The sequence below is a fragment of the Callospermophilus lateralis genome, chromosome 4, assembly GCF_048772815.1.
Source record: "Callospermophilus lateralis isolate mCalLat2 chromosome 4, mCalLat2.hap1, whole genome shotgun sequence".
In the NCBI taxonomy this organism is placed as follows: Eukaryota; Metazoa; Chordata; class Mammalia; order Rodentia; family Sciuridae; genus Callospermophilus; species Callospermophilus lateralis.
The window spans coordinates 4,516,839-4,538,466 of NC_135308.1; positions in this window are offsets into that span (position 1 = coordinate 4,516,839).

Genomic DNA, 21,628 nt, shown 5'->3' on the forward strand with positions numbered 1-21,628 from the left:
TAAGTGGCATTTGGCTGTGTTATCTAAGAGCATGCAGGGACCCTCGTCACTGACTCTGTCCCCTGAGCAGATGTCCAGGTCAGCGGAGGAAGGCAGGCAGGGGTACAGTGAGCAGCTGCCCGGCCACATCCTCTAAAGGATGCACCTTAAAATCCGGTGTCCACAAGGAAACATCACTCATCTGACCGTGGACTAGATTAGAAATTATGTAGAAAACGTAGTGCTAAATGTCTTATAGATCAAATCACCACTTTTTGCAGATTCCCCTGATAAAGGTAGAGGTGGTTTCCTGCACCATCTCCCAAGCGCCCAGCAGACTTGCCCACAACCCAATGCCTCCTTCATTCCTTACCATTCAGGGAGTGGCTCAGGACATTTAAAACCCTCCTGGATTGGTCTCATCACCTATTCTTTTGCTTTTACATACTTTCTGAATTAGTGGAAATTAATTGTGCAAGTAGTTATTGACATTTTAGTCATAGAAAGTAAAATAAATAAATAAATAAAACTTTTATTTTGAAGAGTCTACATTTACTTATCCATTTCTATGCTTCAGAATATTAAGGAAATTTGTTCTTTCTTATTTGTGTCCTATTTGTTATAATGAAATATGAGAATATTTTCTGTTTTCTATCACATTGGAGCATTTTCTAATAAAGTTAACATAGAAATATGCTTATTTTACTAGAATTCAAATATTTTCACACTGCTTAAGTTAAAAGAGTCTCTTAATCCTTGTATTAAAAAATCCTTGTATTAAAATATACAAGATGTTATAGGAGAGTATTAAGTTAAAAGCCAGTTGATGTAAAATCTCAATATTATAATATCATTAAAAAAGGAAGGAGAGATAGTGGTATTCGTAAATGTATTATTTTATGTAAGTGGGTGTGTATATGAGCAAGATTGTGGTGAGCAGTTCCCAGTATCCACACAGATCAAAATAGCTCATTGTATACCTTGAGTATATATAATTTTTATCTGTCAATCATCCATCACTGAAGGTGAAAAATTTAAATGTGTTGTCTTTATTTAGGCATAGGAACAAGATCTCCTGTTTACTCCACCATGGAAATATTACCCACAACCAGACAGCAGGCAAGTCAGGAAATGCCATCTAAACACAGGCAGGGCACTGGCCAGAGCTTCAGACCACCCCAAGGTGGAAGGCCCTCTTTCTTCCTGTTCACTTTCAGTGGCCTTTACTTCTTTAGAAGTTCCGCATCTCCTCCACGTAGATTTCTGCACTTGTCTTTTGATGCATGCTCTTCCCAAGCTCAGCAGGGCTTTGTTTGCTGGGCATTGGGAAGATCCTCCGTGAAGATTCCAGTGTGCGTATTTTGCGTTCCCGGGGGAGTAGCAGGTGGACTTGCCCTGGTCCTTGGCCTTGGAGAATGCTGGCCCTTTCTTGAAGTTATGATATTGACCAGCCCTTCCTTTCCAGATTTCTGGGGTTCTCCCCTCCAGCCTTAAGAGAAATTCCCTCTTTGTTACTCTCCCATCTAGTCCTCGCTCTGGTTTCCACCTAATTTTAGGTCACAATTTTAGTTTTTCCGGGAAGTTTCTCACAGCTGCCTTAGGGAACCCATTTCTTAACATGTTCTTTGTGAACCACACAGACTGTGGGAAAACCTAAAATGAAATTGGCAACTCCTTTCTTCCCTTACCCTAAAATTTCTTCAAATTCTGTTCAGGCCCCACCTGCACTCTGCCACCTTTCCCCAACACTCAGCATGAGTCCTCAACCTTGCAGAGTGCCGCTCGGATCCCAGGCAGCAGCCCCTCAACCCTGGCCACAGGCTCAGGCTCACTGTTTAGTTACTTTTATGCATTAACCTCCTCATTGCAACTTCCCAGGGTATTAATATGTAGAAATATGTCCTGTCTAACCACAAAAAAATTAGCAAAAAATACCTGCTAATTGAGTCTTCTTTCTACTTCTATATACAGATTTTTTAGAGATCATGGGCAGATTATACATTAGTATATAGTAGATAGAACATTGCTCCCAAACAGAAGGGGAGATTTCCTCCAAAGAGCACAGTAGCAGGGATTCAACACCAGCTGCAAATCTGAAGCAGGCCAGGTGATGGACCCGATCTTCCCAGAAGCACCAGAAACATGTGGCGTGTTCTGTTGACCCGCTGGCGTTGGTGTTGACAAATGTATTTCAGGCTTTATTTCTGCTCTGGTACGGCCAGATTGATGATTCTGCCAAAGAAAAAAAAAAAAGCCAGTATGGACTTTTGCAGAATAATACAAGGGTGACTTCTTCATATTGGACATCAGGAAAAATTAAAATCACAGGGGTGCTGACTCAAGGACAGGCAGAATGCTTGAGTCAATCTATGTACACTGAAAACTGAGCCAGTGTTCATAGAACACTTCCCACACATGGTCTGATGGGTGTGTGGATGAATCCAACAAAACAGTCAGGGGCAGGGAACTCCAAATGTACACAAAATTGAAACACTCCTTTTCCTCTTTTGGTAAGGGAACTTAGCAACTGTTTGGACAGTTGTTTGTATATGAGAAGTAGGCATTTGGAAGGAAGATGTATCTCTTTCTGAATTTAAAATACAGTTGGATCTCTCTGTCTTGGGAAGATCTTCCTCCACTTGGTATCTCATGAAATGAGTTTGTTGAAGTAACATCCCCTATAATTACCATGCATTTATTTCTACTTTATAAATTGCAGCTGTTTTTCTGAAGATTTATGCTATGATGGTTTGTGCATACAAAACCATAGATACTATATTTTAATGGTGAATTGTGTTCTTTAAGATTGTAGAATGCTTTCTTTGTTTTAAACAGCAGATTTTAGCCTTAATATGACTTTATTTTATGATTATGGCCTTGGCTAAGTTATTTTTATCATCTCTCTATCCACCCACCTACCTCCTTCTTATTTCCTTGCATTTCCTTGGTATATGCTTGCCCAACGAGTATTGTCATTTTTATTCTAGTTGCTAATTTTGTTTCTTAATAGACATATAAAAATTATATGCCTTTTGTACATATTTATGGAGTCCCATGCTAATCTGAACATTATGCAATATATATATGTATCTTCATTCTTTTTGAATCGTTCTGTTTTAAATGTCTCATTTGACTTCAGACAGTTTTTGATCTCTGCTCATTTGCATTTACATGTTGGCATTACATCTGTACACGTTGGTATCACATCTGTTGTGTAATTACTTAAAGTATTCTGTTCTTTAGATTTTAAAAATTAATCATGCAGACTTTGGCATTGGGTTGTTCTCTCTATGTGCCTGGGCCTATTTGTGCATAGACAGCTCTCTACATGTGTTTTATATGAACAGGAATCTTGTCCTCCTCCTGTACCTCCTTATCCTTGACTGTCTCTGGTCCTGTTTTTCCTTGGATTCCTTCTAATAATGCCTTGATTGCTTTTGTACCCTTTTGTTTTCTTTTCACTTCATTCCTCAACTCTGGAAACAACAGTCTTCTTTCTTTCACATTTTGCTACCTCCTCCTTAAGATTTTGCATGATATCAAGTGTCCTTATTTTTTATATATGGAAGTTTTTTATTTTATTAGTATTTTTATTAGTTCATTGTAACATGCTAAGGTAAGATTTGTAATTACTTATTAGAACTTTTCTGATAAGAGTTTTTTTTTTAATTTTCTTGGCCATTTGTTTGTTTTTCTTCTTCAGAAAAAATCACTTCAGTGTTCCTCAAAGGCTCCGGCGGTATTGTGCATGGGCAGTAGTTTCTCATTAGCTACTACTATGAGTCTTGCAGGATCCTTGAAGCCTACTAATGCCAGTGCCACCCCTTGGCTGTGGTGGCAGCCCACACCACTGCCTGTCATTCCCATGTTCTTGAGCGGAGCTGGCCTCTGGTGGAGGAACAACAGCACAGGCCCTGTCACCCCAGGATGAAGTGGCTTTGCTAGAGATGAGCTTCTCTGACACAAGTAGAAACAGGGGGCCATATGGAGAGGCCGAGCTAGCTAGAATTCTTCCTGTGATCCAGGCTTTCTAATCACTAAACAGTTACTTCTCCCCAACCTTTGGGGAAGGTGTGTGGGTTTTAAAATGCAAAGCAACTCCACTGAGTAATTGCCTGGCTTAACCTTGATTTCTTAGCTTCACAGAACCAACAGAAAACTAGGAAATCTCCATTCCTCCCTCCAGGGGGTAGTGCTCCCCTCTCCATTACAAAAGGGGATTTAGTTCTCCACCTCGGCATGTGTCTGCTTTTTTGAGAAGTGCATTGTAATAGACTACTTCTGAGATTTGCAAATCTCTCTGCACTAAATCACCTCTGCATCAAATTATTTCCTTTCCTCTCAATGCATCTGTTCTTGGATTCCGGAGCTTTCACCACTTTTCCCCCTAGAAGCAGGCTGGAATTCCAGTTGTCCCCTGCTGCACTGAGAATGGAATTCATTTGGGCTTTGTTTTGGGCTTTAAATCTCTTGGCTGCTTTGGGTAATTTCCAAGAAGATACAGTGTAAATATTGAATTTGCATTTCCATGTTGCTGGAGACTTTTTCCCACACTCTTTACCAGGGAACCTGTAATCAGTCTCACTAAAGGTGAAGTGCACTTCCTTCCCTTTGACTTGGCTATCAGCCATGTACCTTGCTGTGTCCAGTGGAATGTGGGTTGGAGTAGCGACGCCAGTTCCCACATGTAACTTGAAGCTGGGGCTTTCCCTGCAACAGCCAGTGGCACATTACCCAGAAAAATGTCGCACATATGCACCAGGAAACATCTCCAAGAATGTTGGAGACATCCATAGATTCTCCATGAAACCCACACCCATCCCCACCAGGGGCCTGTGGCGGCAGGATCCGAATGAGGCCACTTTTAGGAGCACAGGGTCCTCCCTGCACCAAGAAGTTCTGAGAACAGGTGTGAGTCCTGGTAGGTCAGAGAACTTGCTACTTTGTTCCAGGGAAGGGCTCGGACAGGAAGCCTCAGAGATTCAATTTCTAAGTGGCAGGAAGGTGACTGGGAAGGAGAAGGTACCCCTGGAGTCCCTGGTAACTGTGACGGAGGGGGCAACAGGCAAGTGGGACCCTTCAGAAACACAAGGAATCGTAGGTACTGCCAGAGAACACGCATCACTCCCGCCCACAGAGGAGGTGCGGGTGACTACAGACCCTGGGGACGGTCCAGTGAAAGACTCTTCCTCCAAGGTTCATGGAAAGTCATCCAGAGTCTCTGCCCAGGCCTGGTTCAGGAGACTAAAACTTACCAAATATTGCAAATAACAGAAAATAAGAACAAATGCAGACAGCCCCTGTGCATGCTAGAGCAAGGCATTCAAAGAGGCTGCCATGGAGAAACAGCCCTCCCCAGGCTAAGCAGACAGCAAAGGGAGACATTGGCAGACCACCTGGCCCCATCAGGGACCCTTGAGCAGCTCTTTGTAGAAAGGAGAAGAATCACGCTTTTGATCGGAAGGAATGCAAAACCTTAGAAGGGAACAACTTATGCATTGAGAATCACTTGAGCTCAGAGAAAAATTAAAGGGAAAAAGATTTATTTAAAACAAAGAATAAGTTATATAACCTTAAAGGGCTACAGACAGACGAGGAATGAAACATTAAATAAAGAATTACACACAGAAAACTAGGAGGAAGGGGATGTTAAAGATTAGTAAATAATACCTTTATAATTAGAGTCTTCAAGAAAGAAAAAATGAAAGAATGTTTAAAACTACAATCCATTAAAATGTTTTAAGCATTAAATAATACATGTTAGAATTTTGAAAAAACTACCACGTTCTTACAAAAATGACATCCAATGGTCAATTCCTAGGTATAATATAAATATGTCTACTTGACTTTAAAGTTAAAAAGCATTTTCTAACCTTCCAAGTAAAATAATGAAGTCACCTACAAAGGAAATGAGATCAGGTTGTCATCAGACTTATTGAAAGAAAAATGCAAGGAATGACACAGTTTAAAGGAATTCAATAGAAGAGTCAAGCACTAACTTTGGCCAAGCTATCCTCCACGTATGGATGAATAATTTTAAAAACAACAAAACTAAAAAGGCTTGAAAAATGCAAGAACTCAGGAAATATTGCACTCAAGTTCTCTTCCTGAGCAATCTACCAAGATGAAGCTCTTCAACCCACCCAGACAAAGACAAGCGCAGCACATGCTTGATGTACATCTGGCAGGAAGTCCGTGGAGGGGCTGGAAGGGAATGTGCTATGACAAAGGACAAAGAGCAAGACAAGACAGATGGAGTGGAAGGAAAACATAACCACCCCATTGGTATCATCCAAGTATTGATAAGGCATCACTTAAGTGTGACAAAGCCCACAGCAGATGGTTCAGTTAGGAAATGAAAAAGACCAAGGCCATTACACAAAGTACTATTACAAGGGATCCACTGGAACAGCACAGCATAATTCCCTAAAAACAATAAATGCTACAAATACATAGATAAGAGCTCTAGAGAAGAGAACAGCAGAGTTGATTTTTAAAATACAGTAAACATTTCATTAAACTATGTGATCATTAATTAACTATAAATGGGCACAAGTCAAGTATTAAAGTTTTTTGGATTAGTTTTCACAGAGAAGCTTAACTCTATACAGTAGGGAAAAGATGCATCTAAAAGCAAAGTGATTTGGAAAAGCTAAAAATAAAGGGGGGCGGTGTATTGTTGTCAGAGGAACTGCAAACACTGTTTGCAAAAGACAAGGTAGGACTCAAGCTAAAAGCTTTAAGTGAAGCTAAAGTATCCTGTATTAAAAGACCTCAATTCACAGTAAAAACAACTAAACATGGTTAAGTACCTATGCACAAATGATACAGAATCACCATCCTGAAGGAGAAACTACCAGAGGTGCGAGAAGGAACAAATAGATGACAGGAATCATGGGAGTTAAACCCTCATTCTCAACCAAGTCGGGGCAAAACAACAAAACCAAATAACTTTGGGAGGAATGAATTACCAAATCCGTGCAGTAGGTCTCCCGTGTGTGTGTCTGACTTTACGTCCCAGCAACGGAGAGCAAACCCCTCCTCTAGCCCACACAGAAAGATCTTAAATGGAAGCTTGTTGGGACAAAGGAACCCTTGGCTCCACCAAGTTGAAGAGTAAAGGGAACCGTGACCCCGAGTCAGGCTGCCTGTGTGGTCCCCTCTCTGGATGCAAGAAGGCAAAGCCGGCACAGCTCTAGCCACGCGAACCTCATGAGCCTGGGTATGGGGCAGCGGCTCCTTTCGTCCTGCAGGTAAACTCACCTACTCACTATTTTTGTGGGCTCTGCAGCCCTGGCATTGAGGAGCCCTTAGGCACCCTTTCAAACCTGCTGAGGTCATAACCTGAACCAGGCCTCCTGCCATTGTGCCCACTCTCCTGGAACCCCAGGCCGGGTGGTGGCTCCGAGGCTTTGAAGTCCAGCTAGACGTCCACAGTGTGCCACCACTCAGGCCTCTGAGCAGCCGCTCGGTGGCCTTGGACTCACTGCCTGAAGCCAATGCAAACATGCTCTCCTTGTTATCTCCATAATCCAAATCATGCTACACATTTGTTTTAATAATTCCCATAGAGAATCACTTTCAAAAACACACAGAATGCTTGAGTTCAGCACAGAGAATGCTACACTGCTGGGTTTTCTCCAATTCTGTTCTGAGTCAACACACATATAAACAAAGATATCTCATCGGGTTTGATTATTGTTAGTTGGAAAACAAATAGCACCTCATCCTAAGGCTGTTATCTAAGCAAATCTTGGAAGGTTTTGGATCCCCCTGCCCCATGATTGCCAGAGGTCCCAGTGACAACAGGCTCCAGTTGACGCCGTCCTTGGATTGAAGTGTTTCAGAACAACACGGGGCTTGCCTCGTGGATTAATTGCTCCCTCTCACGGCTGCCTTTTATTTCCTTTCTCTTCCAACCTCCTGCCGCCTCTGTTCTGCCCACCCTCACCTCAAGTAATGCCAACTGTTTCCTTGCAGCTATTTCCAGCCAAGCACCATAGAAAACTCACACAAGCTTCTTAGTCACTCTGCACATTTGTGCTCCCTCTGTTTGTTTTCATTTCTCCTGACTTTTCAATGGTATTCCTCAAGCCCATAATTGACTGTTTTCCACTCCCTGAGGTGGCTCTTTCAAAGCCTCCTCTGTATTCTACAGGAGCCAGTTTCCTCCCAATTCTAGTTTGTGATCACCTTCACTTGGCCTCCGACCTGGACAGGAACATAGGGGTGGGTGGAGCTCAAGCTCCCCTCCCCAGGACCTCTCTCCCTTCCTGTGTCCAGGCTGTCTGCCAGCCTGAACTGCACAGGGCAGGTCAGAAGCACGTGCCAGTCAAACCCCTGGGACAAAGCGCTGCCTCAGAGTGGGCTTGCGGGGGAGCCCAGGTGAAGGAGTTCAGCAGAGAAGAGACCCCTCAAGGCTGGTGCAGAAGGTCTGGAACGTGAGCGCCCAAGAAGATCACGAGTGGCCAGGGAGCCAGGCACGCGGCGCACACTAATGCCCGCAATTCTGGAGGCTGAGTAGCTGGATACAGAGCTCAGGGGTAGAGTGGCCCAGGTTCATTCCCCAGTACCCACCCCCCCCAAAAAAAAAAGAAAGAAAGGGGGAAAAAGGTCAAAGAAAGTACGTAGGTCACAGTAGGAGAAAGACGGATAAGACAACAAATTAAACACATTGGTTTTTAGTTGGTGGTGGTTTATTTTTTTTATTCATCTCATTCATAGTTGAATAAAATTTTTTTCCCAAATGAAACACTCCATTTCTGAGACACTGCCCAAAGCCCTGCTGCTTGCCCTGTGGCTTGAGAGGAGGCCTCCATAGTCCCTGCACTGGACGTGGCCAGCAGGAGCCAGGAGGGCCCAGGGGAAAGCCTTTCTTCCCTCACCTTCCAAGTCCCTGGGCCTGCCCCCTGATCTGCTCAGATTCCTAGACAGAACGTCCTTGGGTATCTAAGGGACCCCAGACACCCAGGGATCTAGACTTGGAAAGCTCTGACCTCGCGTCCTGAAACTAATTTGCTGGTGTGCCTTGGGTGTCTGCTCTATCAGTCATTCCCAGGATGCAGCGCTCAACAGAACTGGAACAGAGACAGCTGGGGGGTCCATGCAGTTGGGAGAGAGTTCTGTTTGGAGTCATGAAGAGAAGTATAGGCTCTTTCACAAACAGGGATGCAGTTGGCGCGGCTTTCTTTCAATCCTGCATTGAACACAGGATGAAAACCCGCTCTCACTGAACTGGCTTTTAAAAGATCTGGCATGTCCCCACAGCCTGGAAGGACCACTGAGGACCAGCCTCCTACAGTGGAGGAGGCTGAGTGTTCCCCCACTTCAGAAAACTGGCACGGCTTGCTCAACGTGACGTGCCTGTACCTTAGAGGGCTTACCAGGAACTCCTTTCCCTTTACCACATTCAGGGCTTCTCCCTTAAGGACACTATAATTTGTTTGGCCAGGTCCCTGCTGATGGATAAATGGGTTGTTTCTAGGTTCAGGTTATAATCAAAATAATATATTCTTTTGTGTGTGTGTGTGGTTCTGGGGATTGAACCCAGGGCCTCGTACCTGCTAAGCAAGCACTCTACCAACTGAGCTGTATGCCCAGGCCCTACATCATTAAATGACTTTTTGGTTGGACATGTGTTTTAACTTTGGGGCAACTACATTATAAGGCAGATATCTAATTTATGAAAATAATAAACAATAAATCATTCTCCAATGTTTTTGTAGCATCAAAACTTCCATGAGGGGCTGGGATTGTGTCTCAGTGGTAGAGCACTTGCCTGGCGTGTGTGAGGTACAAGGTTCGATTCTCAGCACTGCTTATAAATAAATAAAGATCCATTAACAACTTAAAAATATATATATATTAATTTAAAAAAAACCTCCCATGAGCAATGTGTGCAACTTTCAAGTTATTCTCTGCCCTTGCCTGCATATAGAATTTTTAAAAATAATTTTGGCTTCTCTAATAGACGTAAAATTGTGTTGCCTGGTGCATTTAATTTGCATTTTTCTACTTAACAGTGATGATGAACATCTCAAACCTACTGGTCAGCTATTAGTATATTCACTTTTTTGCCTATGTAAAGGTTTTGTCCCTTTCTAGAGTTTTTTATTATTGACTGACAGGGTTCTTGCAAGCTCAGGGTGAGTGCTGTTACAGTTCTACCTTGTTCTCTCTGAGGCCTGCAGACTCATGACCTTAATAGTGCGTCTTGGTGAGTACAAGTTGGTGAGTATGACTCAAGACCTGTAGGGATTCACCCCCGCCCCCTTCCATTTTGGATGCTTAGTGCTTTTTGTCTTGGAAATCTGCACATCCCAAGTTGCCCAACTCCTCTACTCTGAGGTGCACAAGCTGGAAGGTGTAGTTTCCACACTTGGTTCATGACTGACCTGGGTCAGTGATGGGCAGGGGGTGAGGGGTGAGTGACGCCTGCTCTCCTCTGTGTTTTTACTTGGGGTCTCCTGCATGTGCTGCCCACACTCTCCTTCCCACCAAGCCGCAGTACTGTGGTGCCCCCTCCTTTGCCCTTAGCTGAGCTTTCTAGCCTTTTGTCAATCTTACAAATCTTGTTAAATACCCAACTCTTGACTTTGTTAATTTTCTCTATAATTTATCTCCTTGCATTTGATTTTTCTTCTATTTTTTCATTTCCTTTCTTCTACTTACTATGGGCTTATTTTGTTTTTATTTTAATAGTTTCTTCAGGTGGAAAATTAGATTTTTTATTTTGAATGCTTCTTGTTTTCTCATATACACATGTAAAGTTATGAATGTAACTCTTAGTATTCTAATGATGCCCTCACTGGTTTTGAGATTCCATGATATTGTGAAGCGCAGAATGTCTCTTACTGGTTTTATTACTTCTTCTTAAACCTATAAGCTATTGTCAAATGCACTGTTGAATGCTCAAATAATTGGAGTTTTCTAGTTATTTTGTGTTATAGGCTTATTCTGTGCTCCCCAGATTCAAGGGGTGTATTGGAGGCAGGGACTTTAAAGAGATAATCTAGTTCAAATGAGGTCCTGAGGGTGGCCCTGATCCAATCTGACGGGAGTCCTTGTGGGCAGAGGAGATTGGGAAGCAGACACACACAGTCGGGAGATGGTGTGAGGACACAGAGAAGACAGCTGTCTGAGAGCCATGGAGAGAGGCCACAGAAGGAACCAACCTGTCCAGGCCTTGAGCTCAGGCTTGCAGGCTCCAGAATTGTGCAAAATGAACCTCCGTGGCTAAGCTGCCCTGTCCATGGCAATTCGTCATGGTAGTGCTAGCATCTAATACATCTTATTGGTTATTGATTTCTCCCTCAAGCCCGTCATGGTTGGATAATGTATTTTGTACAATTTCAAGCCTCAGCAACGTATTGAGATTGGTTTTGCTGCCCAGCCTATGGTCTATACTGGTAAATGCTTTATGTGCCTTTGAAAAGAAAAGAATGTGTACCTATAAATTGAGTGAGTCTTGAGAGTGATATATAGTTTTTAAACTCCCTGTTCAATCGCTGAGGCAGGAGTGTTAGCCTTCAGCATTGACAGTGGAGTTTCCTGTTATGCAAAATGATCTGCTTTGTCTGTGTGGCCCCTGGACATAAGCATCACTGCAAAGTTACATTGCTCTGTTTCCTAAGGGGTGTCTTCTTGTCCATAGCCATGTCAGCTACTGAGTGTCCTTTCTGGATATCCTCCTGGCTCCTCCGAGTGAGGAGCCAGCCTACCTGTTTGAGTCGATCCTCTCACACCTCTCACACCTGGGCACCCTCCCTGCGTGCAGCTGTGACGGGTGAGCAGGTGACATTCTTGTGGCTGTCTCATGCTCTGCTGCCCTTCCCTGCCTTGGACCCTCTGGGTCGGACTCGGTCATAGACCATCGCCTCTGCATTCCCCACTGCCATCTGGGACACACTGTTTAGATGATGAGTCCCTGAGCTGGCAAGCGCTTCAGCACCCACCAGCCTACGGGCGGAGAACCCACCGGGGAGGAGGGCCAGCAACCATCTCTGAGGCTCCAGGGCCTCCAAGTGACCAGGCTTCTGCCTCCACTGTGGAGAAGCTGCTGATGTCAGAGCAGGAGCTGCGGAGGAGGGCAGCAGAGAGGCAGGACACTATGGAAGAGCAACAGCGCAGGTGGTTCACAAAGGTAAGAGGCCAGAAAAGGCTGGGTGGTATAAACGCTGATGACCCAGGGTGGGGGGGTTTATTTTCCAAACGAGGATGAGTATATGTCTGATCTAAAGAGTCAATACTAGTTTGAATTAAAGTTGAAGATCAGGAAACTCTGGCGTGGGTTTTCGCTGTATTTCCACATACATCCTAAATTTGGGGTTAAAGTCCCAAAATTGGATCATGGATTGTGTGGCTTCCTTAAAGGCTTTTCCAAGGACAGTCTTTCCACAGAAATCAATCTGTTCACTTTTGAGTGTCATCTTAACATTCAACACATGTTGGATGCAGAGTTGCTTCTGTATCCAGTGCCTATGAAATGCTCCTAGTTTTTATTTCTGGATCCAATCAGGGGGAGTGGGAAGAGGATCGCGGGAGGCACCGTGCTGCTCTGAGGGAAGAGGGGGCTCTTCACTGCCTGACACTGGAGGGGAAATGAGTACGTGCTCACAAATGCGGTGACATTTTTTAAATATGGCCAAGGGGTGATGCAGAGCAAATTGAGATGAACTTCTCAATAAATTGTTAATACCCAAGTGAAGACACCTAGGAGCTGCTGATGAAGTCTGCTGGGTTCTTTTTCCCTAAACATAACAGTCTTATCTTGGCAAATGACACAAAAGGTAAAATCACAAGTAGGGTATTTGGATACCTTTGGGGAATGGGGTTTTGAAGTGTTTTGCAAGTGGCCACTTGTGGGTAGCTAATGTGTTGTCCACCAACCGAGCACCTGTTTTTGTGGGCTTTGTTTTGTTTTGTTTTTTCATGGTTTCCTTGGAAAGCTTCACCCCTGGTTTTGCTGTGTCTGAGAACAACAGCAAAAAATAAAAATGGGTTCCAAAATAAATGAGGAAATAATTCAGATGATCCCCCAGCACTCCAGTGATTGGCATTTCTTCGTGCCACACCCACAGTGCACCATGTAATTTGGAGCAGGGACAGGACCGGTTCACTATTGTGATGGCTGCAAGAACTGAAAGCTTGTTCCCAAGAAGAGCCAAGTTCCGCGTCAGGCAGGTGGTTCCTTTAACTGAGCAAGTCTGCTCGAGCAACAGGGTGGCTGGGATTCGGTCGCAGGAGTTTGCCCTCTGTGTCCCCTCTTAATGCATTTTGGAGAGGCAACAGTGATCCCACACGGAAAGATTAGAGGAGGCCCTTGGAAACTGCTCAAAGCTACTTATTAAAGGAAGCAGCAGAGATAATTAAAAGTAATTTTGTCAAACTCCAAAAGGGCACTGAACAAAACAGGAAGGTGTGGGAGCAAATCGAATTCTGCTCTTAGCATTGCCAAAGAACGAGCTTTCCAGATGGGTTCCAATGCAAAATCAGAGCGACGGTTGTGGGTTCTTTTTTTTTTTTTCCTTTTAATTATAAACAAACAGTTATTCCAGCTAGTCTCTACATAAAAAGGAGAGGGCAAGGAATGAAAATAAACAGGAATAACCTGATCGCCACCAGTTAGTCATTTCTGTTAGAGATCAAGTGTTGTTAATAGAAAATGGACCTCGTCTCAGATGACTGGTCAACACAGCTGGAAGGATGGGAGCAGAGCGGGTAGCCACTGTGAACGCTGGACCTCGCAGAGGTGGACCTGTTTGCCCCTGGGCCCACTCTTCCCTGAGCCTCACCCATTCCTCTGGAGTTTATCCACTTGCCCACACAGCAGGCACACCCTGAAGAGCAGGCTCAGACCTGGGCCACCCCAGCAATGGGGCAGAGCTTGTACCCCAAATCAGGAAGGTGCTCTTTGAACCTCTCCATCCCAGCCACAGCTCCACCCTCCCTCTCTGTCCCCAGAGTGACTCCCAAAGAGATGGTTACTCCAGGAACATGAGTGAGCGCACGGGAGGTGCTTTCACTCTCAACCTCTTCTAGGTGGGTCCCATCCCTTGAGTTCCAAGGAATTCGCACTAATCGCACCGTCCACCCTCAGACAAATCCCAGGAATACTCTTCGTTGTCTTTCTTTAGTGTCCTCGGCCAGCCATGTTTTCATGTAGCTTTACGTCCATTCAGAAGATGAGAACACCAGTTGTATGAATAGAGATGAGAGAAGAAATTTAAAAAGGAAGGAAGAGAGGGGGGTTGAATACTGATCCAAACACGCACCGCTCCCCTCTGACCTCACGGGAGGAACCCACTGCCCAGCCTCGCGGGGATCATTCTGTTTTACCATATGCAAAAGCTTCTTTGAGATGACGACGAAGGTCGAATATTTTCTCATATTTAGGTGGGGATTTATTACATACACGAAATAGTGGCATCAGCATCCCTTCGTAGAGATGAAGAAGACACAGTTTAGAATAATTTCCTGACACTCAAAATAACAAAGTACACAAAAAGCGGGCCTTGAAGACCTCCAATACAGTAATTCCAATAGGGCCCAGCAGGTGAGTGCTTCTCAAAATTTCAGAAAGCTCTTTTTATGAGGTCCTGATGGTTTGAGACCAAGAAGAAGCAGCCACACAGCACACAGCACATGCCCCGGCCTCCAGAGAAGGCAGCGAAACACAGAAGAGCCCCTGAGAGCATCGAGTATGCGTGCTGCATCTGAAAGCCTTCCTCCTCCCTCAAATGAAAGCGTTTCTATCAGCCGTGAACGCAGAGTGCACGACCACACTTTATGAAACAGGGAATATCTAGATTCAGCAGTGAGCTGGCACCAGACCATCAAATTTAATTTTGGAAATAATTAAGTTGCTTAATGCTTTGAAAGGTCGATTTGAAATTGGCATTCTGTCAAATCCTGGGGTAAATGCAAATTCAGGTTTAGGCTAGAAAAGTGCAAGTTATGTAGGGCAGACTGGGAAATGCAGCCTGGGTGTCTGGAGACTGGGGCTTCGCCTCTGCCCTGGCCCTGGGTTCCTCTGTGACCTCTGCCGTCGTACTCTCCCTCTGAGTCTGAGTCTTCCTATCTGTGAAGTCAGGAGCAGGCACTGGAGAATTCACTGGCCCTTTCGGATTGCTGACCCTCTGATTCCACATTAGGGGGAAGCCTCAGCAGATATGCAATTGGTGGTCTCTCTGTGTCAACGCTCTCCTCCTAGCCTGTCTGTGGGTCATGAGAATCAAAGTGCTAGCCACCTGCTGCAGCCACCAGCTGCTCTGATCTACCGAGGAAGGAACCACAGCTCAACCAAGATCAAGACAGACACACAACCAGAATGAGGCAGCACTGGAATTCGGGACCCAAGACCAGTGATCCTCCCACCAGCTAGAGACGCTGAACAAAGAGCAGACTCCCTGGTGAATAACAGAGCTGGGAGGGGAAGCGGAGGTGCCGTGCCCTGCAAAGCTGCAAGAACGTGGTCAGAATGTACTTCCAGCCCCAGATTAATTCTACACGTGTGGGAGCAGAAATTGCTGTTTCTTTGTTAAGATCCATATGTATATTTAAAAATATTACTTAAAAATGCAAAAGAAAGTTACCAAAAAAAAGTTCTTGATAAAAATACACATTTCTTATAAAATAAAAAGTCGTATGCTCTGTCCTCTAGAAATAAATGTTTCAAAAATAAAAAGAGTAAGAAAAAGTCATTCCATTCAAACATAAAAATAATATTAAGGAAAAGCATCGACCCCAAACAGAATTTTCAGAGAACAAAGGAAAAATCTATTTCTGTGTTTGGTCTTCAAATACTGACTTAAAGTTCAATTCAAGTTGCTTTATTACCTTCTTCCAAAGTAACTAGCATTGTATCCATAACCCAAATCCTGAGTAAATACATAAATTTAAGGCAGTCATCAAAAAATGTCAGAATTTTTTTTGATGGATATAAAGTGACCATATCAAAATAATTTCATCCCAATAAATTTCATAGTTTTGCAAAAGAAAATTTATTCTGTTGTTTAATGCAAATAAGTATTTTATTCTTTTAAGGGCATGATTGTGGAAAACATGCAGATTTGTCTTTCTTCCACTTCATTTTTATTTTAATAGCCACTGGCACAGGAAAGTAAAAGAGAAAGCAAGAAAATATTCTTTGTCCGTACTGCTGCCTGAGACCCCCGAGACCTCCCCATGTTATACACTAAAGACTTGGAAATCAGGGCACATACTGAACTCAACCGGGCAGTGAAATGTGGATGAGGAAGAAAGAAATGAAATAGGTTTCCATTACATGGAGAATATCTTTCACTCATTTTCAGACTTTGGGGAAAATAACTTGCTCAGACAAAGCATGTTTATTGTCACAGAGTGCATTTTCCCTCCAAGTCAGGAGACACTGTATAAAGAGTGACACCAGTGACCTCACTTCCTCCCCCCAGACCCCACCTCCTGAAGGTCCTGCCAATACTACCATATGGACCTTGGAGACATTCAAGATGCAAACCACAACACCAGCTCTCTCTTAAGAACAAGAAAAGTCTCCAGTGCAGCCCTTCATGTGACTCAGCCACTCCTGCACATGTGACTTATCAAGGGTCCCCTAAGACTGGCTCAGTCAGTGGACCCTGGCACTGGAGAGCATCATTGGGCCTGCAGACGGCCAAGCTGGGAGGGCAAGCATGGGGACTGAGGAGGTCGGTTGCTGAGTGAGCCACCTATTGTCGCATCTCATTCATCCACACATTCATCGTGCATATTTAGACACAAAATTTCAAAATCACTTACATTGCACAATAAAACGGTAGACCTGGAAGATCATGAGTGCACAGTTGGCTGTGCTCTGTGCTCCCAGGGAGGATGTGGCAGGTCCTCTGTGTTGCTGAGAACCACTCCCTAGACAGACTGCGATCCACCAGTCCCTGCTCTGTGCACGTGCCCTGGTTCCACATCATCTCCTCCTCACAGGACCAAGAGACGGTTAGCAGCACACGGCAGGAAAATAATTGCAGATAAGACCCTTTCCTGGGGTCTCCCCCTAGACACATCCTCATGGCCTTTCAGGATAAACTCTGAATTACTTAAGAAAATAGGACTTTACCTCCTAAATCCAATGTGTCCTCCCAGACTTGAAACCCACAGCTTGCCCAAGCCCAGGAGGCTGTCGTAGAATGCACTGTCTTTTAAATAGATGTACCGTGCTCTCCTGAGCCCCTGGCTTTCCCTTTCCCACTCTTCCCCTCAGAATGCCTTGCTCCGCCTTCACCTGGGTGTTCTCCCTCACTTTCTTTGAAGGGATGGAGGACACTGCTGTTTCCCTGATGCCCGGCATCCTTGGCTTCCTAAGAGCTCTTTGGTAAAGAATTCTCTGACCCTTATTCCATGTGGTTTCAGTGGATCAGAGGGTAAGCCCCCACCCCACATTGCAGAAACCTAGGGAGCTGAGCCCTGCAGTCCCCAGGCTCCAGGGTAGGAGGGCTGGGCACATAGCATGAGCTTAGGAAACCAGAACTCTCAGCAGCTGAAAGCCTTGAGGGGCAGGTGCAGAGACGACAGAACTGGCTGAGCACCTCGAGGGGCAGGTGCAGAGACGACAGAACTGGCTGAGCGTCATCACCACCATCCACGTGGGTTTGGGCTGCTCCGCCTGATGGCACCTCTGGAAGGTTCTCCCAGCCATCAGGCACTTCCTGCCCTTGGCTCTCCAGAGTTCTGCTGGGGTCTGTCCCAGCCAGCTGGCCCCTTTCCTGGGTCCTGACGCAGCACACATGCCACCCAGAGTTGTCCCTTTATGCTTTACTAGAAATTGTGAGATTAAAGAAAGTCGGTAAATTGTTACCAGTGACCAAAAGAGAGACAACCCACATCGTGGGAAAGCACAGAATTTGGGATGAATAAACTGGGTCTGTTTACTGGCTCATTCCTTTATTAACAGGGTCCCTTCTATGAGGTCACCGACCTCCCTGTTCCTCTGGCCCCGGGCCACAGAATGGAAGCACACCAAGATTGGTGTGAGGAAATCAGGCTAAAGAAATGCAGAGCCCTGCAAATCTGTGGGAAGGAGTGGGTAGGAGGGAGGTGCCCCTGTGGGAGAAAGACAGGAGCCAAGGGGCTTGAGGTCTGCTCTACCCAGCCAGGAAATCACCACCACTAACCACCATAGGAAAAGATGTCGTTATCCTCGTCGTCATCATCATCATCATCATCATCATCATCATCATATTATTATTATTATTATTATTATTATTATTATTATTTGGAATACCAAAGCTCAACGTCCAGCAAACTGGAAAGGATCTGACAGTTAAAGTCAGGACAAGAGGTCCATCCAGAGAAGATGCCCAAGGCCCAGGACGGGGGCCAAGGTAGTGGACTCTTGCAAACCTAAGGTTTGAGAAGCCAAAGCATCACAAGTATGTCGACCAGAGGGTGGGACTGCCGACTGCACGGCCTCCTGTCCAGCTCCGCACATATGTGGTCAAATGCCACCTCATCTTATTTGGACGCAGAGGGCAAAGGGCACACAAAGCAGCCAGTACCTCAGGGGCCTGTGCCTGAAGTGTGGGAGCTGCTCTCTGACCTCACAGACATCCCCGGCACCTTCAGGACAGAGCTGGAGCCGTTTGGCAAGAGCTCCCTCTGCTCTGCTCGCTGCAGGTTCCTCCTCAGGACCAGCCCCGCCCTGTCATCCTGGGCTGGTGGCCTCCGTCATGGTGAAGTTTGTAGTTATTCCAGATCCAACCACAGATCCTCTCTGAGGCTCACTACAAAGAAGGCAGAGGCCCTGACAGTTGGTCAACTTGGGTCAGAATCTGTCATGGTCCCAGCTTATTAGGGAGAGGGATCAAGTGTCACAACTGACAGCCAGACCAAGGCGTGCCATTGTCATGCTGGCACCGTTGTCCCCAGAGAACACCTCCAGGCAATCTTCCCTGATGCTGCACCGCATTTAGCCAGTGATCAAAGATGCGGCCATTGGCTGGGAAGGGGCTGCTGCTGCAGGACTCCACAGACCGCAGCCCCGGGACCAGTGTCCTGCAAACAGCTTTCAACAAATACCTATTTTACTGTTTTCCTTCTTGATTTAGCCTTCCAGGGGCCTGTGAGGAGAGACTCCGGTTGGTTACTTTGATGAAAGATACTTTGTAAACAAATTTGGAATAAGCACCAAATCTGTGGAGCTGTGTGGAACTCAAGATGAAAAAGAATTGAAGATTAAAAAAGAGATCAGGAGGGAGTAAGGCTGCTATGACCTGAGCAAGAAGGAGAAGAAGACACTTCCAAAGCCTCTGCTTGAGACTCTGCCGGCAGAACCATTGACTTAGTCTTCTGACCCAGAATAACCAAACTATCTGAGTGCCGAATCCCTAGCCTGCGTGGCCTCTAGATACCTTGGCCGAGAGGCAGTGATTCTTTTCCAGGGTGGTTTTATTTTATTCTTAATACAATAATCCTACACGTGGATCTTCTGCACACACACCAGGCCAAGAATCAAAGTGCTAAGTTTAAGTACAAATTATGACTGCTACCTTCTATTATGCCTAATGGGCTTTCCTTCGCTAATATAATTTTTCTTGTTAAATTTTCTTAGGTTTCTGTATTTTCAGTATGATTCGTTATAGCAAGACCAACCATTACCCAGATCAATATATATATATATATATATATATATATATATATATATATATATATATATTTTTTTTTTTTTTTTTCAGAAAATAAGCAAGAAAAAAAGATTAAAACACACACACACACAAACACACACAAAGAATGTTATTTATACAGTGTGTGCCTAGGATGCATGAAGCCCTGGATTCAGTTCCCAGCACCAAAAAATAAATAGATAGATGAATAAAAAAATAAATTTAGAAAAAGAATATGAAAATAATTAAGCACTACTTCAATTTTTTTTTTTTTTTTTTTGGTACTGGGGATTGACCACTGAGTCACATCCCCAGCCCTATTTTGTATTTTATTTAGAGACAGGGTCTCACTGAGTTGCTTAGTGCCTCACTGTTGCTGAGGCTGGCTTTGAACTCAGGATACTCAGTCTCAGCCTACCCAGGGGCTGAGATTTCAGGCAGGCACCACTGCGCCCAGCTAGGACCACTTCTTTAAAAAGTCTTCTGACAGAGGCATTGCTAACCCTCCAGTGAATCTGAGATCTCATTTAAGGGTGGCACAGAAAGCCAGGGAGTAGAGAGCCAGCAATGACACAGCCTCCCAGTCAGTCCCCTCCCGCCTTCTCCTCCGTGTCAACGCATTACAGAAAACAATCGAGTTTCCATCTTTCTGGGCTCCATGTACAAATGCAGGCATCTCTGTGGAATGCCAACTTGGTGAAGGCAACCGAAAGTGTGTGGGGAAAAAGACACGAGTAAGCCCGGACACTGTGGTGTTCTCAGAACTGGGGATGCTGCTGCTGCTGTTCTTTCAAAAGACTATAATCCTGCTGAACCGACAGCGGTGCCCATCAGAAATATCTCACACAAACCGCAGAAAGTTGTGAGCAGGATTCTGACTGGCCAGGGGGTAGGTCGCCCAGTCCATGTGACATCACCGGGGCCGGAGGGCATTTGTCCTGATGGGAGGCTACAGACACAGCCGGACACTCATTTCAGGAGCCTGTGGCGAAGCCCCAGATGAGTGAAGGAGGCCGAAACCCTTTCCATATTTACAGGGCTCTCAGGCTGCCGCAATTCCAACCTCTGCAGGAGGAACCCCGTCAGGGCCATCTCCTCTCGGGTATCACACATTGCAACAGAAAATCCATTTGGTTCTCTTTTAGATAAGATAAAAAAAAATAGGGGTTTTTATTTTTGATTGAACTAAGAATTTATGCTGTTCATTGAAGCTCCACATGGACCAACCAAAACCACCTGAACTTATCTCATGAATTCCAAGTCGGTACTTTTTAATAATAAAGCTATCTAAAAAAAATACATTCTAAATCATCTTTTATTAATTTTTTTCCAAAAAAATCCTGCAGTACATATATAAATTGATCTGTTGCTATAGCTTCCAGAGATTGAAATATTATCATAACCAAGCCAGCAAAACAAAAGTGACAGTTTTGTTTTTATTATTTTCAGAACACACATACATACCCACTCCCTTTATTGATGTTAGGAGCCAAGTTACCCATCAACCAAAATGATCCCTTTCAAAAGCAAGAAGAAAGGGAACCTGTTTATTAATTTTAGTTTTTGCTCTTTATATTTTATTGGTTTCCTACTAAGCTTTTCCTGTTGGGGTTGTAGTCTAATCCCTTCATGTTAAAATCTTTTTTTACTATTTGATGGAGATACAATACACAGTAAACAAAACTAAGTTACAATAAACAAAACTAAGAAGTCTTAAGTTCTATCTGTATTCTAAATATCTAGAATACAATTACAGTTTCAGGGCATTGTTCAAAAATCGATAGAATATATCTGCACATTCATTATAGTTAGAGTCACACCCACATATCTTTAGAACCTCATAAGTAACATGTAAACTTTGAACTCCCCCATCCAAATTAACATGATTATTGAAAGACTTACTGCATAGACCTTTTCCATGTCAAATGCCATTGTACTGAACAACAGCTGGAGGGAGGAGCATGCACACACAGGTGTGGGCATGCTAAGAAGAGGTACTGAGTAAGGAAGCTGCT